Source organism: Zingiber officinale, chromosome 10A (assembly GCF_018446385.1).
Source record: "Zingiber officinale cultivar Zhangliang chromosome 10A, Zo_v1.1, whole genome shotgun sequence".
NCBI lineage: Eukaryota > Viridiplantae > Streptophyta > Magnoliopsida > Zingiberales > Zingiberaceae > Zingiber > Zingiber officinale.
This window is the reverse complement of record NC_056004.1, coordinates 63,095,466-63,123,305: the sequence shown is the minus strand read 5'-3', so window position 1 is coordinate 63,123,305 and position 27,840 is coordinate 63,095,466. Positions and strand designations below refer to the sequence as shown.

Genomic DNA, 27,840 nt, shown 5'->3' with positions numbered 1-27,840 from the left:
ACTTACTGAGCCATGAGTGCTCACAGCTTACTTTCCTTGTACCGCAGATAAAGAAGCTGGATGAGCTAGAGGAGCAACAGGAGGAGCAGATAGTGATGTGTGTGGTGGTGGCTCGGCAAAGAACGATCCGGACAAATTAATATGATTAGTTATAGAATCAACATATGCACATTTAATCTGTGATATCATGCTTATAAAATGAATGTTTAAAAAGAAAAAATTTCTTCACTAAGTAGTATAAGAACGTAGCGCCGCCCTAGGGTAAGAAGGGTGGGCGTTACACTACCTCTTTGGCCACTGACGATGTGAACCTCCGCCTCGTCGTAGAATCAGTACTATGTCTTGAACTCTTCCATCTCACAGCACCACCATTAATGCAAAATACGAAACCGATCGCGATCGATAATCATCACGTGTCGGAAGCTAGCATCAACAGAACCCTTTACAACTAGCTCATCATCGCCTCCATATAAAGAAATATTCTTTAGTCCTACTTAGTACATAAGAATATTCTTGACCGCTATCGACATTCACGGATCAGTCTTCTTTCCATGCTCAAAGTATACGAGACATCAGGTCGAGTACATAATATGGTGTACATGATAGATCCTATGAATGAGACATAAGGGATCTGATCCATGCAGTCTCTCTCCTCTCTAGAAGAGGAACCTTGAGTCTTCGAAAGACTCACGCCATGTGACATCGGCAGAAATCCCTTCTTGGAGTTCTGCATGGCAAACCGTAGGAGTACCTTGTCAATTTACTTCTGACTTAGGCCAAGCAATCTCTTAGATCTATCTCTATAGATCGTATGCCTAGAATGCGAGATTCTTCACCTAAGTCGTTCATTGAGAAACAACTCCTAGCCGGTCTTGACATGTGAAGCAAAGGATGTCTTTCCCAATGAGTAGTATGTCATCCACATACAATATGAGGTAGACAACTATATCCCTACAACCTTCTTGTAGACACAAGGTTCATCTTCATTTTGATGAAACCAAACTGCTTTGATTGCATCATCGAATCAAAGATTCCAGCTCGAGAAGCTTGCTTTAGTCCATAAATGGACCTATGCAGTTGCATACTCTGCTAGTATCCCAAAACCCTCGGGTTGTGTCATGAACACATCCTCGAGCAGGTTCTGAAACGTGGTTTTGACATCCATCCGCCATATCTCATAGTCATGGTATGCTGTGATAGCAAGCATGATCCGAATGGACTTAAACATCGCTTCTTGGAGAAAGGTTTCATCATAGTCAATACCATGAATGCTTGAAACCTTTAGCTACCAAGAGAACCTTATAGATAAGTCCATCCATGTAGTCTTTCTCTTAAAGACCCACTTACACCCTATGGGTTTTACCCTTTGTGGATCAACCAAAGTCCATACTTGGTTGGTGTACATGGATTCCGTTTCGGATCTCATGGCCTCTAGCCATTTCAATCTGGTCTCATCACAACTTCCGATGGGTGGTAGGCTCATCCTCTATGAGCACAAAATCATCATGGTCGGGATAAGAGAAATGAATATCTCTCGGGCTAACGACGTACCCTATCGGACTGCGAAGAGGTATGTCTACTTGAACACGTGTTATTCCTCAACTCCTTGTGGAACAACATCATCCACAACACTTTGTGGTTCCAGTTCAACTTCCATCGATGCTATGGTCGCATCTTGAACTTCTTCAAGATCGAGGCGTACTCAACTAGTCTTTCTAGAAACAAAGTCCCTTTCTAGAAAGACCCCAATCTTACTACAACTACGCCGACCTTTGTTGAATGTAGAAGTAATATCCTTAGTTTCCTTGGGACATCCAATAAAGTAGCACTTGTCGAGTTTGGGCCTAATTTGTCCGAGACTTGACGTCTAACGTAAGTCTCAAACCCCAATCCTCATAAAGATACTTGGGCATCTCTCACCATATCCTATATGGTGTCTTTATCACGACTTGGATGGAACTCGGGAGTATAAAAGCTGTAGTATCTGGAGCATAGCCCCAAAGGAATGACGGAAGATCGCGTGACTCATCATAGATCGCATATCTAATAGATGCGATTCCTCCTTTCGGATACACCATTCCACAGTGGTGTTCGGGGGAGGAGTGTGGGATAAAACCACACTCATCTAGATAGTCATGAAACTCATGGCTAAGGTATTATCCATGATCAAGTATCTTAATATTCTTGCCTAATGTTACATACTTCATTCTTGAATTCTTTAAACTTTTCAAAGTTCAGACTTATGTCATCAAGTACACATAATCATATCAAAATGATGTGATGCTTATAACCGCTTCCATGATTAAAGGACATACATCACTATGTATAAGTCCTAACAAATCGATCGCTCTTTCGCTCACTAAAAGGGAGTCTTGGTCATCTTGCCTAGTAGGCATGACTCGCACGTCTCATAAGATTCAAAATCAAATGAGTCCAGCAAACCATCTATTAGTTAGAGCCCTAGAGCCAATCATTTGATGATTGTATGGACTCATGTATATTATATTCTTGTATATATATTAAGGCATTTGGTTTTTGGTTATTATGCTTGTTGTGCCGATAAAATAAGTATAGTAACGTCCTTGAGTAGAAGGTTCTTACTTATATCAATCGATTGGTTGAATCGATAGTGAGATGATATAGGAACACTACTCTAAATCATTCCTCAGTATTAACATTTAGGACAATGTTAATACAATAAGACTAGCATGTAGCATGACTTGATCTCACAAGTCATGGATATAGAGATATCAGGAGTCGACACACATTAGAGAATATCTAATGACCCATCCGATGAGAAAGTATCATGGATCGTTATATGAGTGTCATATACTTTCTCATGTGGCTATTAGTATGACTATTAGTCCTTTGACCAGAAGTCACCATGGATCCCTACATAAGTTATGTACTTTGGTTTCAAACGCCACGTCACCGTAAAGGTGTGGACTATAAAGCTGGGTAACAAATTATGTAGAGGATGAGTGATGTAGATGGATCTATCCCTCCATATGGCGAGGAGAGATCAATATTCTTGATAGAGTTAGACCACCAAGCATGGCCATGCCCAAGTGAGTCAACATGAGATGTTGAGCTCATTTGATTGAGTGAGTCTACTTGGAGTTCAAGATTTAGATTGATTAGAGGATGACACTGATATGCCTCATTGATCAATCTAGATGTCTAGGATAGAAGGACAATGCCACATATTGTGAGGACAATTAGTAGTCACAAGGTGATGTTGGATCTCAACATTCTTGTAACTTAGGTAGTAATGATGTGTTGCTAGATACCGCTCATTACTTAATGTTACAAGAACCTATAGGGTCACACACTAAGGACAATTATATGGAGATTTGGTTCATACGATGAAAGAGGTTTAGATTCATTTGATGAATCAAATTGGATTAAGAGTAATCCAAATTGGGCTAATTGAGTTAGACTCAAGTTGATTCATGTATTTAATGAGTCTAATTTAGATTATGACTCATTAGATCAATTTAATTTAATGAATTAGTTTCATTATTGGCTTGAATCAAATGGTTAGATTAGATCAATCATGAGAGATTGAGTCAAGTTTGACTTGACTAGAAGAAGAGGAAGAGTCAAGTTTGACTTGACTCTTTACACATCATGAGTGGTGGCAAGATGTGGACCAATAGTGTTGTTCCACATCATCTTGCTTACCACCTCATGGAGGTTAACCTCCATTGCATTTAATGGGTTGGCCACATTAAATGAGTGGAGGTTACTCATTGCCACATCATTGGTGGCAAGATGTGGACCAATGGTAATGGTCCACATCTTCATGATGTGCCACATCATAGGAGTTACCTCTTAATGCCTTCACATTAATTGTGATTAATGTGGAATGAGAGTTACACTCCATGGAGTGGCGGCCACACAAAAGTGGTGAATGAAATTTGATTTTATTCAAGGCATTACTTCTTCTTCTTCCTCAAGGCTCTCCTCTCCCTCTCCTTCCTTGGCCGACCACACAAGGTGCTAGCACACCTTTGTGTGTGGTCCACCTACGTGTCCGTGTGGATACTTCTAGAGGACCGACGCCGACGGTAGAGCGGCTTGGACGAGCCTTGGCCGAAAGCGGGACACGCAGCATGGGGTAAAGCTTCAACACATAGATCTAGGAGTAGATCTAAAGGTTTTTATTTTAACTCGTACTTGTATTTCGTTTGGTTTTCCTTTTCGACGGCTCGTGGTGATGGCCCAGAAAGAAGTTTAGTGTGACCCAAAACACCCACACTTTTATGGGGTGCTTGTCATTTATATGACCTAAGCGACAATGCCAGAGATAGGTTTGATTCAAGTCATTTGACTTGAACCTCTTGATATTTATGTTATAGATAAGGCTTTCAAGGTCTAGAATGTAGAGTCCGTTCATCAGAGTTGCACTACAATAGAACATATCTTTTAAATAAACAGAACAACATTTGTCCTTAATTATAAAAGAGAAACCTTTCTTGTCCAAACAAGAAACTGAAATTATGTTCTTAGTTAATGCAGGCACATAACAACAATCATCCAACTCTAATACAAGCCCGGAGGGCAAAGATGAAAATAAGTCCCTACAAGCAAGAACCTGTGCTCCTGCTCAGGCATTGCTCACGCCCTTCAACCCCCGCTATTTCTCGTACTAGCGCACATTAGTACGATGCACATCGATATCAATACCCATGATGAATAAATAGATAGGTTGACTTACTTAATATCATATACGAAGTCTCAGTCTCACTGCCTTCTTAAGCTTCAGTACATCTCCAAGTCGACTCTTCTTGCGCATTGCGGTCAAGCAAGGCGGTGTAGCATCGGTAGCTTGACCCTCCTTTGGCTGCCTTGCCTTGGCTTGCTTTTTTGTCGCCTTGTGTGCCCTTGTGTTTGAACCATCGAGTAGGGCTTAGCCTTCTTAAGGTTGTTCATGATTCTTCTCTATAGGCTCAAGAAGGATGCTATCGTGTCAGTCAGTAAGATTCAAAATCCCAACCTCTGTTTTCTATGTCATTTTGAGTACATATGGGCCTGAGCCCCATCGACATCCTTGAAATAGTGCCTTGAGATCTCAAATCTCATCCCGCTTGTCCTTGTCCTAATTGACAAAGATGTTCAACCATATCGTAAGTGTCCATCAACTCGTCGCTGAGCTCGAGTTCATGGTCGCGAGCATTAGCAGACATCTAATGCATCATCTTGATGCTTCTTAAGCATCTTTGTCACCCTGGCATGGCGAGAGTAGGAGACTCGATGTGCGGCCTCAGCATGTACGATTCACGACAGGTGAGAACTATTCTCAAGTTCTTGTATCGAGTCAGAAATTTGCTCGCTGCTGAGTCCTTCTCAGAACGACGCAGGAGAAAGAGTTCGTATTCGACGTCATGGTTATCTACAACAGAAAATGCAGAAATAAATATCATATTCTTTTAAATCATTTAATTAGGCCTTTAACTAAATGATGCTCCCACTGAATTATATAATTCATGGGACAAGATCCACATCATACTAACCCTTGAGTTAGCTTTGGCTAATCGCCCAGTATGATTGATAGGTAACGATTTACCAATTACATCTCTATGCAACTCTTGTTTATAGGATCCACAGCTATATTAAAACTTGAGTTAGCTCATTAATGAAAATATGTGATTTATCTATCTTTCCAACTATTGGAAGAATGCTAAACTCGATTTAACTAGTTGTATTCAATCAAATTGAGTCTCTACTCACCCATGCGTTGATAAGCGGGACCAAGATTGTCTCTCCGTACCCTACCAAGATAATATGTGTTGCTCTGCTTGATGTAGTGATAGGTACCACGGCACGGTTAGGCATTAGAGTTGATGCGATTGAGATCTAATCTAATCGAGAGGGTGCATCTTTAGATCTAATCTAATCGTTATGCACTAATTAATTACTAATTATGCATCACATACACACAAGCAATTAATTAAATTATTTTGATTAGTCATGGCCCCACTCTTTTCTCAAGCCAATGAGAAGATCGGATGGTCAACCTAAGGTCTGAGCTTCCTCCCTCTTTGACCACCTTGTTCGCCCTGGGCCTCGTAACAGTGGACCTTCCACCGCTCCAATTTTGTACATTACAATTTTGAAACTCGAGTTACATTAGTCTAAACTAATTAACAAGAATAAAAAGGAAGGCACTGTCGAGCCTGTCGCTTTCAAGACACATGACTGCCGGTGTGGAGAATATATGAATACAACATAATTTCAATCTAATTGGGTATTTTGGGCCATGACTATCACAAATAACACATAATTCTAAATTATGTAATTTCTATAATTTTCTGTAATTTTTCCTACAATTTTAGTAAAATTTCTCTCGTCCGTTTAGCGATTTTGGGCAATCGCAATCGCGGGGCCGCCCTACCCCGATCTAACCATCTCGAGTGTCCCTTAGCGATCCAATAGCGCCTTAGCCCGCTGTCCCAAAAAGATTTGGGACGAAACCTCGCCGTTTTGGAAAACTTTTCGGTAGTCGAAACACTTGTGCTTCGCTTCTACGAGAAAAATACCCATAAAAATCATAAAACCATAAAATTACAGAAAGTTACAGAACCTATATTTTTCATAAAAATCAAATTAAATTCATACAAGACTCGCACGTGGCTCTAATACCACTGTTGGGAGAAACCCCGAAACCCCGCCACCGGATCCATGCGAAGAATAAAACTTTCGAAAAACATTACGAGTACGAGTTTTATGCTAGTTCTGAACTAGATTTACAAGGAGAAAACCTTTTACCCTTGATGCGTGCCCTTCGCGAGTGCCGCTTGTCCGAGGAGATGCCGGATCTCAAGTTGTCAAGGTAGACAACTCTCTATGCGTATCCACATGAACCAATTAGGTGGAGAAGACCAAACAATAGGTGTGCTAGCACCTAGGTGGTTCGGCCAAGGAGAAGAGGGAGAGCAAGAAGAGAGAGCTCTAGGAGGAAGAAGATGAGTTGAATGAGCCTTTAATGAAAAATGAATTCCATTCACAATCAAAAGTGGTCGGCCACCTTCTTGGATTGTAACCTCCATTCACAATTAATGTAGCCATTAAAGGAGTGTTGTAACCTCCATGAGGTGGCACACACATGTGCTAGCCTTGATGATGTGGCACATCATCATTGGCCACTTAATGCCAAGTCACAAATGATGTGGCATAAAGTCAAGTCAAACTTGACTCTTCCTCTTCCTCTCAAGTCAAGTCAAACTTGACTTAATCTCTCTCATGGTTGATCTAATCCAACCATTTAATTCAAGCTAATTTAATATAATGAATCTAATTCATTTAATTAAATTGATTCAATGAGTCATAATCTAAATTAGACTCATTGAACACATGAATCAACTTGAGTCCAACTCAATTAGCTCAATTAGGATTACTCTTAATTCAATTTGATTCATCAAATGAATCTAATCCTCTTGGTTCATCATATGAACCTAATCTCCATCTAATTATCCTTTGTGTGTGACCCTATAGGTTCTTGTAACGTTGGCAATGCCCCTAAACCCATTTAGGAGCATAAGTAATTAGCAACACATCATTTACAAGAATGTTGAGATCCAACATTACCTTGTGACTACTAATTGTGACTCCTCACAATATATGACAAGTGTCCTTCTATCCTAGACATCTAGATTGATCAATGTGAGACATAGACCGTGTCATCCTCTGACCAATCTAAATCTTGAACTCCAAGTAGACTCACTAAATCAAATGAGCTCAATATCTCATATTGACTCATTTGGGCATGGCCATGCACTTCGTGGTCTCACTCTATCAAGAACATCGATGTCGCTCCCGTCATATAGGAGGGATAGATCCCATTTACATCACTCATATCCCTCTGCATAATTTGTTATATACCTAGTAATCGCCTTTATAGTCCACCCAGTTATGGGTGGCGTTTGACGAAACTAAAGTACATAACTCCTTATGTAGGGATCCATGGTGACTTCAGGTCTAAGGACTAATAGTCATACTAATAACCACATGAGAAAGTATATGACGCTCATATAACGATCCATGATACTTTCTCATGGCGATTCAAGACATTCTCCAATGCATACCCATGTGTCAACTTGATATCTCTATATCCATGACTTGTGAGATCAAGTCATCGAGTTGACTACATGCTAGTCTTATTGAATGTTAATACTCGACTAGGAATGATTAAGAGTAGTGTTCCCTATATTATCTCACTATCGGTTCAACTAACTGATTGATATAGGTGAGAACCTTCTACTCAAGGACGCTATTATACTTAGTTTATTTGACACCAATACAAGTAAGTATAATAACCAAAAAACAAATGCCTTTATTTATATAAGAATATGATACAACAAGTCCATAATACAATCATCAAATGATTGGCTCTAGGGCTCTAACTAACATGTGATTCCTAATTTAACTTCTAAAGAACACAATAGGTTATGTAAGAAAAGGTTCGACACTTGTACAAAAAAATTTTGTACAGTGGAACCAGTACGTTTTCCTAGGACTAACCAACAATTGTATCAGAGCTAGGGTTTGCCTCTGTGTATTTTTAGAATGCGAATAGGTTATGCACATGTCATACATAATTTAGGCAGGATAATAGTAGGATGTGCTAACTCTTTGGTTGCAGGCTCCAACTATTTTGGCTTATATAGATATTGTGTGTGATTGAACCCTTGGACATGTCAAGGGCAATATTTTGTGTGTGCATGATTGTATGTATCAAATACAGCAGGAGCTGTGTTATTTTTAGAATTTTATTTTTTGTTCGATCTAGATTACGTGTACATTCCCACGTGGAATATAGGATCGATATATGTAAAATTTTATTTTTGTCGCGGATCAGATTCTTGTGAGGCGTACTTATGGAGGACAAGGCCAAGAAAGCAGAGATAGATGCATAAGACCACGAATGGATGGCGGTGGCTAAAGATGGCGACAGACTAGGGTTGAGCATCGAGACAAGATGAAGGAAAGGTCATAATAGTTGGAAAATTAATTTCCAAATTTATTGCTTTTATTTATGCATAGCTTAAAATCCTCATTTTAAATAACTAAGTGGAAGGATTTTAATAAATCCCATGGTCTCCATTCTTGGTTTGTAAGTGATGCAACAAGGTTGCGTGTTGGCTCGAGTGCCTCTCCACAACGAATGGGTTTGTTGCGGATCACTAGATCAAACTTCCTTTTATGGATGGTTATAGGAAATTATTTAGGGTGTGTGATCTTCTCCAACGGCACAAATCTATTTAATGGACTTAGTATCAAGTAATGGTATACACTTAGATGCATTCTAGTATCCTCCCCAACGGAGTCATTGCTATTGTCTTGTGTGACCAAAGTAAAACCAACTATTAATTTTATTTGTCATAAAGTTAGGATGACAAGATAATAAAATTAACCCTCCTCTTACAAATGTTGAATTTGTATGCATGCATACAATATTCACGGTGATTTGAGGTGTTGGTTAATTTAAAATAGTATTGTTTGAGGAATCAATATTATTCTAAATTTAGAGTCTTAACCAAAGTTTATTTTGTGAGATTCTTAGGATGACTTTCAACCCACTAGCCATTATCGAGAAACAAACTTCTCGTCCCAACTATATTGATTGGAAAGAAACACCGGACATAGTTCCACTGAAAGCTATAAGTTCTGGAGGCGACTTGTTTCGACATACACGACGATGACTTACCCTAGGAGATTGAGTATCACAAGAAATGGGTAAAGGTGGCATCAATGTCAAATGTATTGCAACATCAACATCAAGATTTACCAACGATATAATGAACAATCTCAAAGAACTCTTTGATCGTGAGTCGGACTCTAGCTAGAGAGGCAATGAGAAAGCTAATGTACCACCATGTGAGGGGACACCGTAGGGACCATATCCTTAAAATGATGACTTATCGAATGAAATACAAGTCCTTGGAGGAGAAATTGAAAACGCAGTCGATATAATTCTCCAAAACCTACTCAGAAAGCGGTTCCTGCAACTATACGAACCAAAAGAGAGAGTATACGTTGCTCCGACGCGGATAGCATAGAAGGAATATTTCATCATAGTTCTTAGATTCACTATGTTGAAAATGGTTCTACTTCTAAGTCGAAAGCAGAAGAAGAAGAAGAAATAGGTCTTTTTGCAAAGAAGGTGAATAAACCTCGTGCACACGGTGATGAATAAAGTTGAGAGGCAGTGCTTCATCCCATGGACATTGGACGGTTCTCTCATAATGAACAATAAAGGTATATCTCATACTCTAGTAGTTGAAACATGTTTAGCGTGTGTTACCAACACCTAGTGTGTACTGATGCCGATCATGTCTGCAATTTTTTGCAGGGGTTCCAGGAAACCCGACGACTATTTGATGGAGAGATAACTATCTACATGGGCAATGCTACTAAGATGGCGGCCATTGCAGTGGGAGACGTCTACTTATCATTTGATAGGAATAGCAATTTGATTTTAAGAAATTATCTTTATGTACCCAATTTTAGAATGAATTTAATTTCAGTTTCTAAACTGTATTTGGATGGATATTCTGTTTCCTTTAGTAACAATGTCGTTATAAAGAGAAATAAGGTGATTATCTATTCTGGTGCATTGGTTGGCAATTTATACACTTTAAATCCAATTTCTCCCACAAAGTAAAATATGGAAATTAATAGCACATCTTCTAACTCTAATAAGAGAAAAGAAACCTTCATGAACAAATCTTTGGCATCTAAGGCTTGGACATATTAACTTAAGTAGGATTCAAAGGCTTGTAACCCATGGACTCTTGGGTTCATTAGAGTTGGAAAATTTTTCAACATGTGAATCTTGCTTGGAAGGTAAAATAACCAAGAGACCTTTTAAGGGCAAGGGGTATAGAGCCAAAGATGCTAGCGGTTCATTCAGTTGTGTGGTCCTATGTCTATCTAGAGGTGGTTATGAATACTTTGGCCTTTTATATTATTCAAGATACTGGATATATTTAACAGTGTCTAAATGCTTTGACAAGTTCAAAGAATATAGGCTGATGTGGAGAAACGTCTTGGTAAAGTATCAAGACACTACTGATCGGGGTGGTGAATACCTCTGAGAGTTTAGGAATTACTTATCGAGTCGGATTCAATCTCAATTCAAGTTGGTACACACCAACAAAATGTGGCGGAATAAAGGAATATGACTCTTATGGAAATGGTTAGATCGATGATGAGTTATTCATTATCAAATTCATTTTGGGGATATGCGAAAGCAAGATATACATTCGAATATGGTACCTTAAACAGCTCCTTCTACTCCTATGGAATTATGGAATGAAGCCTACGAATCATATCCGATAGTAGTTCGAACATGTCTTTGAAGGGAGATACTAACAAGTTGGAATCACGTGTCGAGTTTGTCTGCTTATGGGATATCTTAAAGGACGAAGGTGGTTTATTTTATAATCCTAAAATCGGAAGATCATTGTTAGCACCAATGCTCGATTTTTAGAAGAAGATTATGTAATGAACCATAAGCCCATGAGTGAAATAGTTCTAGAAGAAATAAGAGAGGACACGTCTACTTTAATACCAACAGTACAAGATGAAGTACACAAGAGACTACAACATGTGTCACACATGATACACAACCATAGACGGTGCCTCGTCGTAGTGGGAGGGTTGTGAGGCAACCTGAGAGGTTCATGTTTTTGGGAGAGTCTTCGGACTTGATCCTAGGTAAAAATGAACCTGATCCCCGAATATATGACGAAGCGCTCCAAGATATAGATGCGGTATCTTGGCAAAAGGCAATGAATTCCGAAATAGAATCTATGTATTCTAATAAAGTCTGGAAGCTTGTAGAACCACCTGATGGTGTAAAAGTCATTGGATGCAAGTGGATCTACAAAAGGAAAAGAGGGATAGATGAGAAGGTAGAAACCTTCAAAGCAAGGCTTGTTGCGAAAGGGTATACTCAGAAAGAGGGAATTGACTATGAGGAAACTTTTTCACCGGTAGCCATGCTTAAGTCTATCCGGATACTCTTGTCCATTGCCGCTCATATGGATTATGAGATTTGGCGAATGGATGTCAAGACAGCTTTCCTTAACGGAAGTCTTGAAGAAAACATCCATATGAAACAACTAGAGGGATTCATTGAAAAGGACAAAGAGCATCTAGCGTGCAAGCTCAATCGGTCCATTTATGGACTGAAGCAAGCTTCAAGATCTTGGAACATCCGGTTTAATGAAGTAATCCAGTCATATGGATTTATTCAGTATCCGGATGAGTCTTGTGTATACAAGAAGTGTAACGGAAACGTGGTGGTATTTCTTGTACTATACGTAGATGATATTTTGTTAATTCGCAACAATGTCAAGGTATTATCGGACGTAAGGGTATGGTTGTCCAAATAATTTGATATGAAGGACTTAGGAGAATGTGCACACATTCTTAGGATCAAGTTATAAGGGATCGCAATAAAAGAATGTTGTGCTTATCCCAAGCTTTATATATAGATACAATCCTTGCTCATTTTAGCATGCAAAACTCCAAAAAAGGTTTCTTACCTTTTAGGCATGGAGTAGCCTTATCTAAAGAGATGTCTCCGAAGACACCAAAGGAGATAGAGGACATGAAGGCAGTTTCTTATACTTCGGCTGTAGGAAGCCTTATGTATGCAATGTTATGTACGAGACTTGATATCTGTTTTACCGTGGGCATGGTTAGCAGATATCAGAGTAACCCTAGACAAGGACATTGGACTGCTGTGAAGCATATATTAAAGTACCTGAGAAGGACTAGAGATTATATGTTAGTCTACCAAGCAGACGATTTGCTCCCTGTGGGTTACACGGATTCAAACTTCCAATCAGATAAGGACAATAGTAAGTCTACATCAGGCTATGTGTTTACTCTAGGAGGTGGAGTCATTGCATGGAGGAGTGTTAAGCAGAAATGCGTCTCGGACTCAACCATGGAAGCTGAGTATGTGGCAGCCTCTGAGGCAGCCAAAGAAGTTGTATGGCTCAGGAACTTTCTAATGGACTTAGATGTGATTCCTGGTTTGCCCAAGATCATCACAATTTATTGTGATAATAGCGGTGCAGTTGCAAACTCGAAGGAACCATGAGCTCATAAAGCAAGTAAACATATAGAGCGCAAATACCACCTGATACGAGACATCGTCAAGCGAGGAGAAGTTGTCGTCGCCAATATTGCATCAGCGGATAACCTGGCAGATCCTTTCACTAAGGCCCTTCCGGCGAAAAGCTTCTATTGAAAGGAATCTAGGAAATGCATTGACAAAATATAGACAGACTTAGTATAAGTGGAAGATTGTTGGAGTGTATACTAAAAGCCTAGCTTTTGTAAACATTTAATTTTGAAATAAAAGAATCACATTGGTCAATATCTGTATTTATTTGTTAAATGTAATTGTTCAATTAATTTATATAGTAGATAACATGGAGTGTGGTGTCACACTCAGAAGATCATGTTGTCGGTTCTCTATAAATTATAAACAGTTGCTCATGACTAAAATGGAAAGGAACAAACCATCAGAATAGTCATAGTGTAATTAAGTATTAGTTTATCTTAATTAATAAATTACACTGATACACTCTAAGTGTATTGAGTAGGATCATTTAGGTAAGTTCTTTTTGTACTGACTTAGTAAAAGAACTAGACCTTAGTTATTATGGAAGTGTGTGCTCTTAATCCTAATATAATAACAAGCACATATATTTAATATTTATTTCTTTGACTTATCAAAGGGTGAGGTTTAGCTCGATAAATCAATATGCCCGATAAGTTGGGAAATAATATTACTTATAGTGTGTGTTATTGATTATAGAAGGAATCTGTGTCCTAGTTATCTAGGTTGAGAATGTCCCCAAGAGGAGCTCATAAGGATTGACATGTTAAACCCTACAAGTGGACTTAGTCCGACATGACAATGAAGATGAGTGGTACTACTCTTGGAGCTAGATATTAATTAAGTGAGTTGTCAGTAACTTACTTAATTAGTGGATATTTATTATCTTAAACACAGGGAGACTAATACACTCATGATAAGAAGGAGCCCATAATGTAATTTGGGATTGGTACGGTAGTGCGGTAATAACTCTCAAGTGGAATGAGTTATTATTGATGAACTTGAGTTGTGTGTTCGGGGCGAGCACGGGATACTCAAGCTCATCGGAAGGCCAAAACCAATTTCTCCTCTAGGTACCTATTGTAGCCTCATTACAGCCTCAAGTCCATCCAAATGTAAGGCTCTTCTTGGTGTCCAAGAAGTGGGCCGGTCCAATGCTTGGTGACCAAGCAAGGGCCGGCGACATCCTCTTTATAGGGGCCGGCCCTTTGCTTTTGTGACCAAGCATGTAGGGGTCGGCCATAATATTCAAACAAGGAGGGTTGTTTTTGAATTTTTAAAATCTTCTCTTTGTAGAAAACTATAAGTTTTAAAAGAGAGATTTTAATTTTAAAAATTTTCCTTATTTGAATTTGGTCACATGTTTTAATAGAGACTTTTGAAAGTTTTAAAACTTTTCTTTTTTAACCATCTTCTTGGTTTAAGAAAAAAAGGAAGATAAGTTTTAAAATTAAAATTTTCTATCATTATGTTAAAAAAAGAAATTTTATAAGAGAAGTTTTAAATTTTAAAACATGATTTTAATTTTTAAAACTTTCCTTTTTTAACTCTAGGAGAGAGAGCTTGTAAAATTTTATAAGAGTTTTTTCTTCTTGTAAAATTTTATAAAAAAAAATTATTCCTAAATATGGAGGCCGGCCACCTTGCTTGGTGCCCATGCAAGGGGCCGGCCAAACTCAATCCTAAACCAAATAGGATTGATCACAACCATTGATTTGGAGATTGATTCAATCAAAAGGAAATAAAAGGAAAAATTAAAAAGGAAAAGGAAAAACTCTTGGATGATTTATTTTTGTAAAAAGTTTTTCCTTATTTGCCTTGGGCAAGTAATATAAAAGAAGGGGTGAGGGAGCTTCATGAGAAACAACTCTTATTCTTTTGCTTGAAGGATCTCAAGTGGCCGACCCCTCTTTCCCTTCTCTTTTCCCTTTTGCTCTCTTCTCCTTGGTGGTGGTGGTGGCCGGATATTAGAAGAAGAGGAAAAGCTCTTTTGGGTGGTGTTCATCTTGGAGGATCGTCGCCCACACGACGTCCAAGGCGAGACGAGGAATATGGCAGAAGATCTCGAGGTTATTAGCTTACAAAGAGAAGGTATAACTAGTAATTTTCTTCCGCATCATACTAGTTATTTTTCTTTGTAAGAATTCTAAATACAAGAGGCAATGAGATCTAGTTTATCGAATTTATTTTTCGAGTTTGTGTTTTCTTCTTTTTCGAATTTGTGATTCGATTGTTCTTTTTGGTTAACTTAGAGTTATTTAAGGAAATTAAATATTAGCTTTTCTTAAAAGGCTTTGCCTAGGCGGTGGTGGTTGCTCCCATATTCAAGAAGGCCATGTATCTCGCCATGTAGTCCTGGAAGCCAATTTTGGAAATTAATATTTAATGAAATTAATAACATAGGTGGATTTGAATCAATAGTGTTAAGTTCCGCTTGCGATTCAAATCTAAACCATTAAGAACAGATAAGTTAAATTTGGAATCAATGATGTTAAGTTCCGTCTGCGATTTCTAATTTAACTTCTAAAGAACACAATAGGTTATTTAAGGAAAGGTTCGACACTTGTACAAAAAAATTTTGTACAGTGAAACCGGTACATTTTCCTAGGACTAACCAACACGACACAACGCTGCTATGTGCTCAAACAAGCCTAGACTTGGGTAACAAGTAGTTATTGCTTTATATTACTCTCACTTTCTTTCTGCATTTTATATTTTAAGGTTGGTAGTCTTGTTACCTACCTATCTTTTGTAAAGAAGTGATTTGATAGTGAATTACTTGTCGGAAAGGTCTAAAGGGCCTGAGTCTTGGAGTAGGAGTCGCCAAAGACTTCAAATCAAGTAAATTGTTGTGTCTTGTTTATTTCTCTTCCTTCTTTCTTAATCATTTTATTTTACTACGCACTTATTTTTTATAAGTCTGAAAGACTCATTTTTAAATACACGTGATTCATCCCCTCTCACGTACACACGATCCTACAATTACTTCTTTGATCAACCAGTTTATATCAATGAAATGTTTTGGCAAAGATTTTGAATGCGGAGAGAGTTATTTTTGGGCATTGCTAAAAAATTGCCAAATCATTTAGAGTATTTTCAATGGAGAATCAATGTAATGAGAAGGATGGGTTTGTCACCACATTAAAAATGCATAGTGGCTCTCTATCAATTGGCATATGGAGCTCTGCTAACCAATATGATGAGTATCTAAGGCTTACTTTAACTACTAACATCAACTGTTTGATCAACTTTTGTAAATGTGTGTATGAAGTATTTGAGGACCAATACTTAAGAAGATCAACTGCAGCTGACATCCAATATTTTCTTGAAATGCATGAGTGAAGGATGGTTTCCCTAGCATATTGGGTAGCCTTGATTGTATATATTGGGAATGGAAAAATTGCCCCGTCGCTTGAAGAAGCTAATTTATTCGAGGCGATCATGAGCACCTAACAATTGTGCTTGAAGTAGTCATATACTGACTTATGGATAGCCATGCTTTTTTTTAGGCAGCAATATATGTAATGATATAAATTTGATTTATGAATCACCTTTATTCAACAAAGTTTTGGAAGGAGGTGCACTAGAGGTTATTTTACAATAAATGACACAACATATACTAGATCGCCTCTGGGATCCTTTGAGGCTCCAAAGCTAGATTGTGTTCACCACCTTGATCATATGTGTTCACCTGCCTTGTCTCTTATGATTATCCTATTGGTGCAATTATGCCCTGAAAGTTTCAATGTATTGACAATTATTTAAGTTTAGGTTAATACATTGGACCTAACATTAACTGCGAGTTTGCAGGAGAAGTCCTTGTAGGTCGGAAGACTGGATGCGAGGCAAGGGAAGTCCAAGGAAGTCGAGAACCGGATTCTTAGCAAGCGAAGTCCTTGTAGGTCGAAAGACTAGATGCAAGGCAAGAGAAGTCCAAGAAGTTCAAGGACCGAATTCTTGGCAAAAGAAGCCCTTGTAGGTCAAAAGGTCGGATGCAAGGCAAAGTGAAGACCAAGGAGGTCGAGGACCAGACTTTTGGCACAAAGCTCGGTGATGAAAAAACTCCAGGCACAAAGTCCAGGGAACAAGTGTTCATTTGGCATGAGATGTACTCTAATCGATTCACGGCGACATCCATGAGAGAAACAACTATATTTCGAAGACGTTTAAAAGGATGAAATATAAAGAATGAATTTTGCATGGGAAAAATACTGTTCGATTGCTCTCAAGCGCTCTCAAGTGATCAAGATCTCTCAAGTGCTCAAAAACAAATTCAAGCTCTCCTCCTTGCCAGATTTTCAAGTTGTACTCTACAAAGAGAAGCTATTTCAACTTTGTAAATCATCCTCTTCTTCTTCCTTGTAGTTGTTGTGAGCTATTTCTTTGGAGAGAGGGAGAGAGCTGTAAACCTTATATGGTTTCTCCAATTTCGATGTAGTTCCGAGAAGGAGAAATTTCATAGTGGAAGAGTGACTGTGGTGTGGATCCTTGGACTAGTCACCTCCTTGAGGAGGTGAATACCAAGTAAATACAAGAATTAGCATTGTCTTCAAGTTTCCGCTGAGCAAAATCAAGTCGACAAAGAAATTGATGTGAGCCATTCACCCCCCCCCCCTCCCCCCTCTAGCTCAACCGGTCTTAACATATCCCATATCCTATATGCTAATTAAATAATCAAGAACCAGCACTATAAGAAAAAAGCTCATAGACAACAGTTTTCCACCGGTGTCTATGAAAAAATCGACCGGTGTATATGAAGGCGTTGTAAAAGGTCTGATATTTTAGATACCGATTTGTAACTGGTGTAGTATCACTTAACGACACTAGTTTCTGAATCGGTGTAGTATCACTTAACGATACCGTTTTCTATAACGATGTAAGACCGATGTAATATATATTAATAACATCAGTTTTGGCAACGATTTTTGACCAATGTAATATTAATGACACCGATTCCAGTAACAATGTAAGACCGATGTAATATTAGTTAATGACATCGATTTCGATAATGATTTTCTACCGATGTAATATTAACAACACTAAAGCTAAAACTACTATAATACCACTTATTTTTTTCTTATTATTTGTAAATTGTGATCGAGCAAGAGTATGAAATTGATCTAATTCCCAATAGTACAAAATTAAGTTAATATTATAAATTCACCAAGAAAATCATAAAAACAATGCACTGATGTATTTAAACACACCAAGTCAATATCCATCGATGTAACAAACACATAAATATATTCGTCCTGCAATATAAAAAGCTAATAGATATTGTAGAGATACACATCAAGTCAATATCCACAGGTTACATTTCATAAAATTGCATGGGGTTAATTCTCAATTTAGTCCCTCATTTTTGACATGGTGCTGATTTCGTCCCTAATTTTTCAATTGACCAAATTTAGTCCTCCAATTTTTGAACGTTTTCCCAAATTGATCCTTCCGTCCAAATCCCCGTTAAAATAGATGGGAAGACTTGTTTAACCAATGGAAGTGACCTATGTGTTGCTTTTATTTTTGCATTATTTCCCCATTCTGGAGATGACCTAGAAGGAGATACTAACGCCTTGTTCACCGATTTCGGGAGAGGTAGCATATTCTTGCTGCTGTTGCCATTCTTTCTCCTCTCTGTTTCCATTTCACCCTTCAACAGGTCTCCCCTCTCCTTCCACCATTTTCTCTTTGTTATTTTAATTTTAGCTTATCATTCATTTGTCACCGAGTTTCGTCAAGCTTATCATTCATCTGTCATCGAGTTTCGTCAATGATTGATTGCTATAGGCACTTGGTAGAATTTAATCTCATTGAGTTTTACTTTCTCTCATTTTCTCAAAAAGATTTACTCTTTCTAATCTTCCCACGAGGCTACGTCGATTCAATTTCTGTACCCCACTTTGCAAAATAAAAAATATGCTAGTTTGTTATGTTATTTTGTTTTCGAAGTGAAAAAGGGAAGCTTTAAAAGTTTGTACAGTTGGAAGTTTGATCATGATGCCATATACAGATATACTCCCTCACTAAGCACTGTCAAGTAATTTTGGCTATTATTTTGTTGTAGCTTTTGTGTTTACATTTAAAAATTTTAACTATGTATTGACTATATTATGCAAACATAGTTGAACTTCTTAAGGTAACTAGTGTTAAAATGGCGAGCCTTTTGAAAATTTTAATCTTTTAACGTAATTTATACTTTTTCTCATTGGAAATAATGTTCTTTTAAATATATTTCTGATGTAGGACAAAACATATATTGTATTTGTTGGACGTAAACCTGGTATTTATGATAGTTGGGAAGAAACACATAATGAAGTGAATAAATTTAGTGGTGCTTTACACAAATCATATTGGAGCAGAGAAGAGGCAGAGAAAGCTTATGGTGCATTTTTAAAGACACAGTCGAACCAACCCGCAGTTGCTTCATTTTCTTTCAGTGGCAACAATTGTTTGACTTCAACTTCAAATTCTAGTTCAAATTCAAGTACAACACCTAACGAATCTGACAAAATTGCTAAGCTACGAGATGCTCAACTGGAGTTAAAACGTGAGAATTGCGATCATGCAGCAAGAGTTGCGAAGATATATGAGAAGATGGATACAATATTTAAATCCTTGCACTTGTGATGATGATGGAACTTGTTATTGTTACTACTCAATTGTGTTATTAGTTAATATTGTTCTCAGATATTAACCCTTCGTGAAGAGCAAACACACAACAAAAGTTGCCTTACTTGTCGAAGTTGCTCCAAAATCTCCAGTATGTACCAAAGGAGGGTTTTTGATTTAGCTGTACTTGCGTAGTTGTATCTGTATGAATGATAAGCTAAACTCAAAATAACAAAGAGAGGTGGGAGGGGAGGGGAGGGGAGGGGAGACCTATTGGAGGGTGAAATGAAAGTAGATAGGAGAAAGAATGACAACAGCAGCAAAAATACGCTACCTCTCCTTACATCGATGAACAACACGTGAGTCTCTACGATTTCTAGGGCAACTCCGGAATTAGGGAAATAACGCAAGAATAAAAGCAACTAGTCACTTACACCAGTTAAATAAGTCTTCCCGTCTATTTTAACAAGGGTTTGGATGGAAGGATTGATTTGGGAAAACGTTCAAAAATTGGAGGACTAAGTTTGGTCAATTGAAAAATTAGGGACGAAATCGGGACTACGTCAAATAATGAGGGACTAAATTAGGAATTATCCTAAATTGCATGCATCCTCCAAAGCTTTCAAAAATTGAATATCTTTCCTACTCAAATGTAATCTAGCATTCATTCAGCCCACTCGAACCTCACTTCATCAATTTCAACTATAGAGTACTTGAGATTTGTAAACTGTAAAAACACATAAATGATATATTAGTAAAACCATATACTAATCACTTTGCAAAAAGATATTTTGAATGTACTAGATGACCTTAGTGCTTTAATTACTAAAAGATTATTGATTAAGTACTTTATTTAATTTGATACAAAAATATTGTTGGAAAATTCAACAAATTTTCCTTAGGGCATAACTAGTAGGATAACTAGTATATTAGTAAAACAACAAGATTCAGCCGCAAATATACAAATGTAAGCTCAAACTCTTTCTCATCATACACACACACATAGAGTGACAAAGTAAGAATCGTCCAACTAGATCATGACTAATTGACTACTACCGACATAATACTACACAGAAGGGAAACCCCAAGAAATGCTCAAAGTCTAACAAAATTCAGCAGATACTAATAACCTTGCACAAAGATATTAATGAGTTAGTTTTCAAATCAAATATGTAAAATGAAAGATATTATATTATTACCATTGATGGAAGTGAATCCTTATGGCCAACTTCAAAATTTTCAATTATATCTTTCATATATCACATGATATAAAAACCATATTGCTCTGGATCCGATTGTCAAGGAGTCTATGTTAGAAAATAAATATTTAAATAACTCCTTCGATGACAATGAAACAGTTGCTAATCACAAGAACATATCTTGACAACTTTTCATGTTGGTTGTTTTTCTCATTCCTTCCCACCTCCACATTATACATTTTCAAGGCCCTTCATGCATATAAGAGTTTATTATATTGTCACATCAAAATAAATCCATGTTTTAACAAAGGTAAGAAAAAAAAAACTTACATGTTTACACATTTCTTGACAAATCGCAATGATTCATGTTCTCATGATCTATCATCAATGCTCAAGCTTGCCATGATACGAATATGTTGAATCAAATTAGGGTAGGAAGGTATGTTGACTTCACACAATTCAGAATTGATCTACTCCCAACTGAAAATATGATTTTTTTTTATTTTTTTTTGCATCAGAGTATTAATCTACCATGCTCATCCCCAGTGTTATACCCTTTCCATGCAGAACAGAAGGAATCCAATCCAAATATTCTACTCCAAATGTCTGGAAATGAACTCTCCCATTCTATGGGCTAACCAACTGAGATCCAATTAGAACAAATGGCAGTGGATATGACATTTCCAAAAGCAGTTTTCTTGACATTGATTTAGCAAGTGCATAATGAATAAATTATAGAAATGACTATATGGAATCCTTTTCTCTAATTCTATATGCTACACAAAAAATGTAGTGGACATTGCATTGCCAACAAAAATCTAATATAATAATTCAGGTATCATGGTATTTGGTATTATATTTGTGACTCCTGAAACCCATAATTAGATTAACCCCTAATCATGAAATTTAGGGAATTCTCTCATTCTGTAATAAAAAAACTAAAATTAAAATTGCTGAATACAGATTTAATATATCAAGAGAAATTTGAGTATTTTTTTATTTCCAGGCTCAGACACATAGAAAGAGGTTTCACAAAGAAATTACAAAAATGTACAAGATTTTGTAATATTAGGCTTAGAGATGTATGACAAATTAGAAGAATGTGTTGAACTTGAAGATATACGGTAAAAAAACCATGCAAGAAAAGAGGAAAAATATTACATATGCAGGAAATGTAACACAATGATAAGAGACATGGTTTCAATTCATGCCTGACAACTAATTTAATATATCTTTGGAACATTGGAAGAGCATCTAGGAAAGTTATTATCTTCATTCCAAGAACACTTCGGTTGCCTCCAACTCGACCCACAAGAGAAAGGCTGTCTGAGCTTTCTCTACTGTCTTTGGCCTACCGGTGAGACATTTTGAAACAATGGAATCACAAACTTCCTTCGCGTACCTAAATTAAAACAACAAATTCATTAACCATTAGTAGGTTAAGTGTCAACACAGAGAGAAAAAAGCATTCACCTTCCCGCATCGGCGTCGACTGCACATAAAAATGAAATCAGGGCATCAAGCGCCTTCTCCTGCACTAGCGCATTGGAGTCGGCCACTCTCTTTCTTAAGAAAGAACCTAATCACCAGAATTTCAAAACAAATTAAAACCTAATAGTTTCGCTCAGATTAAGTACCGACGATTAAAAAATATTCAACTAACAAAATCACCACTCAGACCAGCAAAAAAAACCATGGATCAGGTGGAAGCGCACACAGAAAAAAGGAAAAAGGAATGACTCGGATCAAGGAAGGATTAGGGTTTACCGAACTCTAAGGCATGGATCCTTCGGATCGGTAATGAAGTCACAAACGGCGGCCAGATCGATCTTGGCTTCGTTTCGCACCTTCCAGTTCTTATGAAGGAATCGATCCTCCCATGGAAGTTTTTTCGCCTCTTTTAGCAACTTCTCTTCCTCTGTCGACATCTCTCCGTTGCCGCCGCCGCTATCTACCCCCTCCCCCCTTCTTCTTTCTACCCTACCTCACCTTCCAACACATGTTGGCAAACCAGTAGGAATAGCCTCGGATCGGAACACACAGACGAGGGTTTTGCCTCTCCACCCCCTCTTTGATCTCTTTGCCGGAGAACGAGTGCGACGAAAGGGCAAGAAAACAAAAGAATAAGCGAGAGAAATAGGTTGCAGACGAGAGGAGAGAGGCGAGATAGTAGATGCCGGCAGTGGTAGCAGCGTGTTTTTTTTTTTTATTAAATTAACACTACTTGTAACAACATTTTTTACTTATACAATTTCATAGATAAATTAAAATCAGTGTCTATTGTCAAAAAAAAAAGGGCGTTTATATACACTATTTTTTTAAAAACCCGATTTAAAATACTTAAAGACACAAAAAAAAAAATTACTTCTATGCGTTTTTCTTGTAGTGCAACATTAGATTGTAACATTTTCAAAGGAACTAGTTGTTTTGGAGAGTTGTGGTTTCAATTTCGCCCTCAGTTAATTAAGAGAGTAGATCCTGTGATCTAAAAAAAAATAGATTAAGGATGCACCACTTTCAATTGTTGTCGGATTATAATTATGATCGGGTCGTAATTAGTTACGATCTTTTCCTGGGTTTATCGTTCCCATCAAATTATAGTTTGAGTCGGAGTGGACGGCCGGAGGTCGTCCGGAAGCTGCCCCCTACTCAGCGCCCGACAACCTGGATACTTGCCCACTTCCGGCAGCCTCCGAGCGACTTTCGACTGTCGTTCCAACTCAAACTATAACCTGGTGGGGATGATGAACTTAGGAAGGGATCATAATCAATTGCGACAGGATCATAATTATGATCTGACCATAATTAAGAATAAATTATCCCCTGATCCATTTTTTTATGGATTAAGAAATCTGATCTCGTTAATTAAGGATGGGATTTTCCTTTGAAAATCCAGCTGATTGAGAATGGGATGCTCCGTTGAAAAACCAACATGGCTTCTAAGTTGTTACAACTCCTAAAATCCATCCTGCATTGAAAAACAAGTGGTGCACCGAATCCCCATGGACTTAGTTAAACTGACATATGACACAAGCTGCACAAAATGGAACCCCCTTCTTTGTTGATCGGATTGTTATAGTGTTAACTCTATCCAACAATATCAACTTTAGCGTCAATACAGTTTTGAAAGAATCACTAGAATTTGCTAATGGTTCACAAGCTAAATTGAAATTATCTCGATCGTGTCCATTTTTTTTTCTTTTATTTTCTTTGTAGTGTAAGCTAATTTATTATTATTAAAATCAAATATTACTATTACGATGAAAGAAAACTAATTAACTATACATTGTCAATTTTCTCAGTAAATCAACTTTGACTTCAAAATCAAAGCTTTTCTACCATTATAAATTTCAGGATCTTACTAGACCATTGATACTTGATATAGCCTAGAGTACTTGAGCCCTTCAATTAGGAACCTGAGTTGATGAACTCAGCAGCCCAACATTAGGTGTGGCCTCCAAGGCCTGAATTCTTGGGCTAGATGGTCTGGAAGGCCACAACTTAGAGTTAAAAAAAGTAGAGGGAGAGGATATTCTATCTCTATAATTTTATCTAGTAAATCATAAAATTATTATTTGCACCTTCATCATTGGATGACTAAACACAAACCCCACTATTCATTATATTTTTTCCCATTCCATATTTTTAAGTATGAAAATTATATCTATTTATAAAATATACTAGCCAAGTGTGTACTAGCTTGATTATCATGAACTTAAAGTCAAATAAATATGTTTAAAAGTATATATATGTGTAAACCAAATTTATATTATCTACATAGATATGATTTGAACCATGGTGTAAATTCTTCTTTGCATAAGCGATCAAACTCTTGTGTCGACAATTTAGAATATATGTTTTGAAAAATTCTACCATAAAAAAAAATAAATTATAACACAAATAATTTATGACATAAGAAATATAAAAAATAGGAAATATATACTAACTCGTAATATGACAATACTTCTAGATAATTCAGTAAAATATATGTCTGTGTTGTCCGTCATTCTTGACCACGTATCTCTGCTTACATGGTCCGCTTGGTCGACCAAGGTAGTTAAAAATTGAAAATGAATTTAAATTTGGATCAATAGGACCCTCAGCATTTATTCTCATTCTTCGCCTTTTGCTCTTAAAGTGAGACTTAAAATAATATGATGCAAAATATCATGAAAGAAAATATTTAACTCTATAATGACACCCCATATAAAATTGAGTAGGAGTTCCTTAAAAGCAATAAAAATAAGCCTTTGCATGCCATGACTTTTCAACCAAATCAATTTACATTTCTTCATTTCAACACATCTTCTAAGATTAAATATATGACCATTTGGAAATTTCAATAATTTTAAACATTCATAAATAATACATCTTTAATCCTTATTCAATGTATAAATTACCTTTGGCTTTGACCCCCTACTACTTTTATCGACATCAAGAATGAGTCTTTTGCAAAGGAGTTGCATATCTTTTTTTTTTGCATTCAGATTGTCTTTAGTTTTTCTCGCAATATCCATCACTATATTTATCATATTATCAAAAATATTCATCTCAATAAGCATACATTGAGATTATGATGAATCAAAAGGCTAAACCAATATGGTAAATCCTAAAATATACTTCGTTTAGTCTATTTATGGGTACTTCCAAATTCATATGGTATACCATGTGACTCTTCAATAATAGATGAAAAGTTAACCACTCTGAACCAAATCTGTTCACCTATTAATCTTAATGGCAGAGGATTTTTTTTATTCTATTCTTAGTAAATTCATCTTTATTCTTTTTGAAATTATGATTTGGTAGCAAAAATTATCTATGACAATCAAAACCACTCGGTTTCTTTCCATGTTTCAATTTGATTGACTTTAATCTCTCCATACATATTGGGTATTCTAAGAGCCCAGCGGTATTCCAACCTGATAGCATACCATGAGCTAGAAAGTCATTTATGGTTCAAAGAAGAATAACTATCATTACAAACATCTGATCAGTATAAACATCATATGTAGGAGGAAAACCTTCATCTGATAATTGTTTCAGCTCTGCAATCAATGATTGCATATAAACATCTATTAACTTCTTCATATTTTATGCATCAGACATAGCCAATGTTAAAAACATATAGAGTATTTTCATGCACATCTCAGGTGGAAGATTATATGGAGTTAAGATAATTGGCCAACAAGAATGATTTCTTCTTGATTTGCCAAATGGAGTAAAGCCATCAACATATAGACCTAACCTAATGTTTGAGTTTCCTTCTCAAATTCTGGATATGTTCTATCAAAAATTTTCCATTCCTTTGCATTTGATGGATGACACATTAGCCCCTCTTCTATTTGATAATTTACATGCCAAGTCATGTGTTCAATAGTTACCTTTTATGCATAAAGCTTTGTAACCTAGGAGTTAAAGGCAAATAAAATAACTGAGTATATGATTTACATCACTGTTGACACCTTTTAGTGCTCTTGTACCTAGTTTGATTATAGAATTTATAAATATCTGCATCTTCATCATCTCCCCAATTTAGCATGCAATTATCTTTGCAAACATCAATTCTTTCTATCAGAAGACCTAATTCTTGTTGGTGCGGAAAGTATCCAATGATCAAACCTTAGTTTTGATAATGATAAAGGGTTCAAAGTTAAGGTTATTTGTGATTTAATGTGTTTGAATGAGCTTGCAGGAAAGTCCTAAGTGTACTTAGGCAAAAGTCCTAACTACGGTTAAGCAGGTGGAAAACCTTAGGGGGCGGTAACCCTAGGTCTTAGGGGGTGGTAACCCTAGGCGAACAGTCTTGGCGGGTCAAGGGCTTCGGGCAAAAGTCCTAGAGTCGTGGACTCTAGGTGGAAAGTTCTGGTGTCGCAAACCAGGTTAAAGACAGGGCAGGTCATGGAGTGGACGTCCAGTGGAAAGTCCTGAAGCCTCGAGCACTGAGCAAAAGTTTAGTCAGTCTGGAGGACCGGTCTGGCAACAGGTATATTCTCTTGAGTGGAGTAGGTGAGGACGCGCCCCCCGGTGAAGGAACTGTAGGTGTCAGTTCGACCTAGGGTTTCCGATAAGGAATATGAAGTCAGAACCGGACAGTCCGATGATCGTCAAATTCTTTATCTTTTATGTTTATATTATCCTAACTTTGTTTTACAGGGTATGTTGGACTAACGTATTTTGCAAGAAGTGAATTGGACGTGTTTGCCTCGGGTAACCTGGAGAAGCAACCTCGCAGCAAGGCGTGAGGGCGCCCTGGACACTGGCGTAAGGGCACCCTCCATATGATTGGAGGCGCCCTCGAGCAGATAAGCAGCGAAGGTTAGAGCTTATCCGCGCGTGGTTGACTCGGCGGGTTAGAGGCGCCCTCATAGAGCTTGAGGGCACCCTCCACATGCTATAAAAGGCAGTCTCGAGCAGCAGCTTGGAACAACAATGAAATTGTAATCTGTCTTCTCCATGCTGCTCAAAAGATGATCCAGAAAAGCTATAGCAAGACCCTGACGACCAGGAGCTTCAAACTTATTATTTTTTGTTGTCGGTATAAGATTTTACTACTGCTCTATTATTGTACTTAAATTGTAAAGAATATTTCGTGCTTATAGTGATTGCTCAAAGTAAACGCTCAATGAGCGTGGGCTTTGGAGTAGGAGTTGCCCCAGGCTCCGAACCAAGTAAAAAATCCTTGGTGTTTGCGTTTGCATTGTTTACTTTTCCGCTGCGTTTACTCAAAAGTTTTCCAAAACAAAAGGGAAAGACACGAGCGCTATTCACCCCCCTCTAGCGCTTTTGATCCAATAATAGGTATCAGAGTGGGGTCATTTCGATTTGGTGCAACCACCAATCAAGCATTTTTTTGTGGTAACTTTCAATTTTTCGGAGTCGATTGGAAACTGT

General features: G+C 37.4%; 1 long non-coding RNA gene across 1 annotated transcript; it reads right to left on the bottom strand.

Annotated features, from left to right (window-relative positions):
* Positions 1-22,052: 22,052 nt before the first annotated feature.
* LOC122027368 lies at positions 22,053-23,167 on the bottom strand. The gene is made up of 3 exons (XR_006124398.1): positions 22,717-23,167; positions 22,423-22,528; positions 22,053-22,351 (listed from the first exon to the last, which is right to left on the bottom strand). It is a non-coding gene; the product is annotated as an uncharacterized LOC122027368 (long non-coding RNA).
* Positions 23,168-27,840: the final 4,673 nt, after the last annotated feature.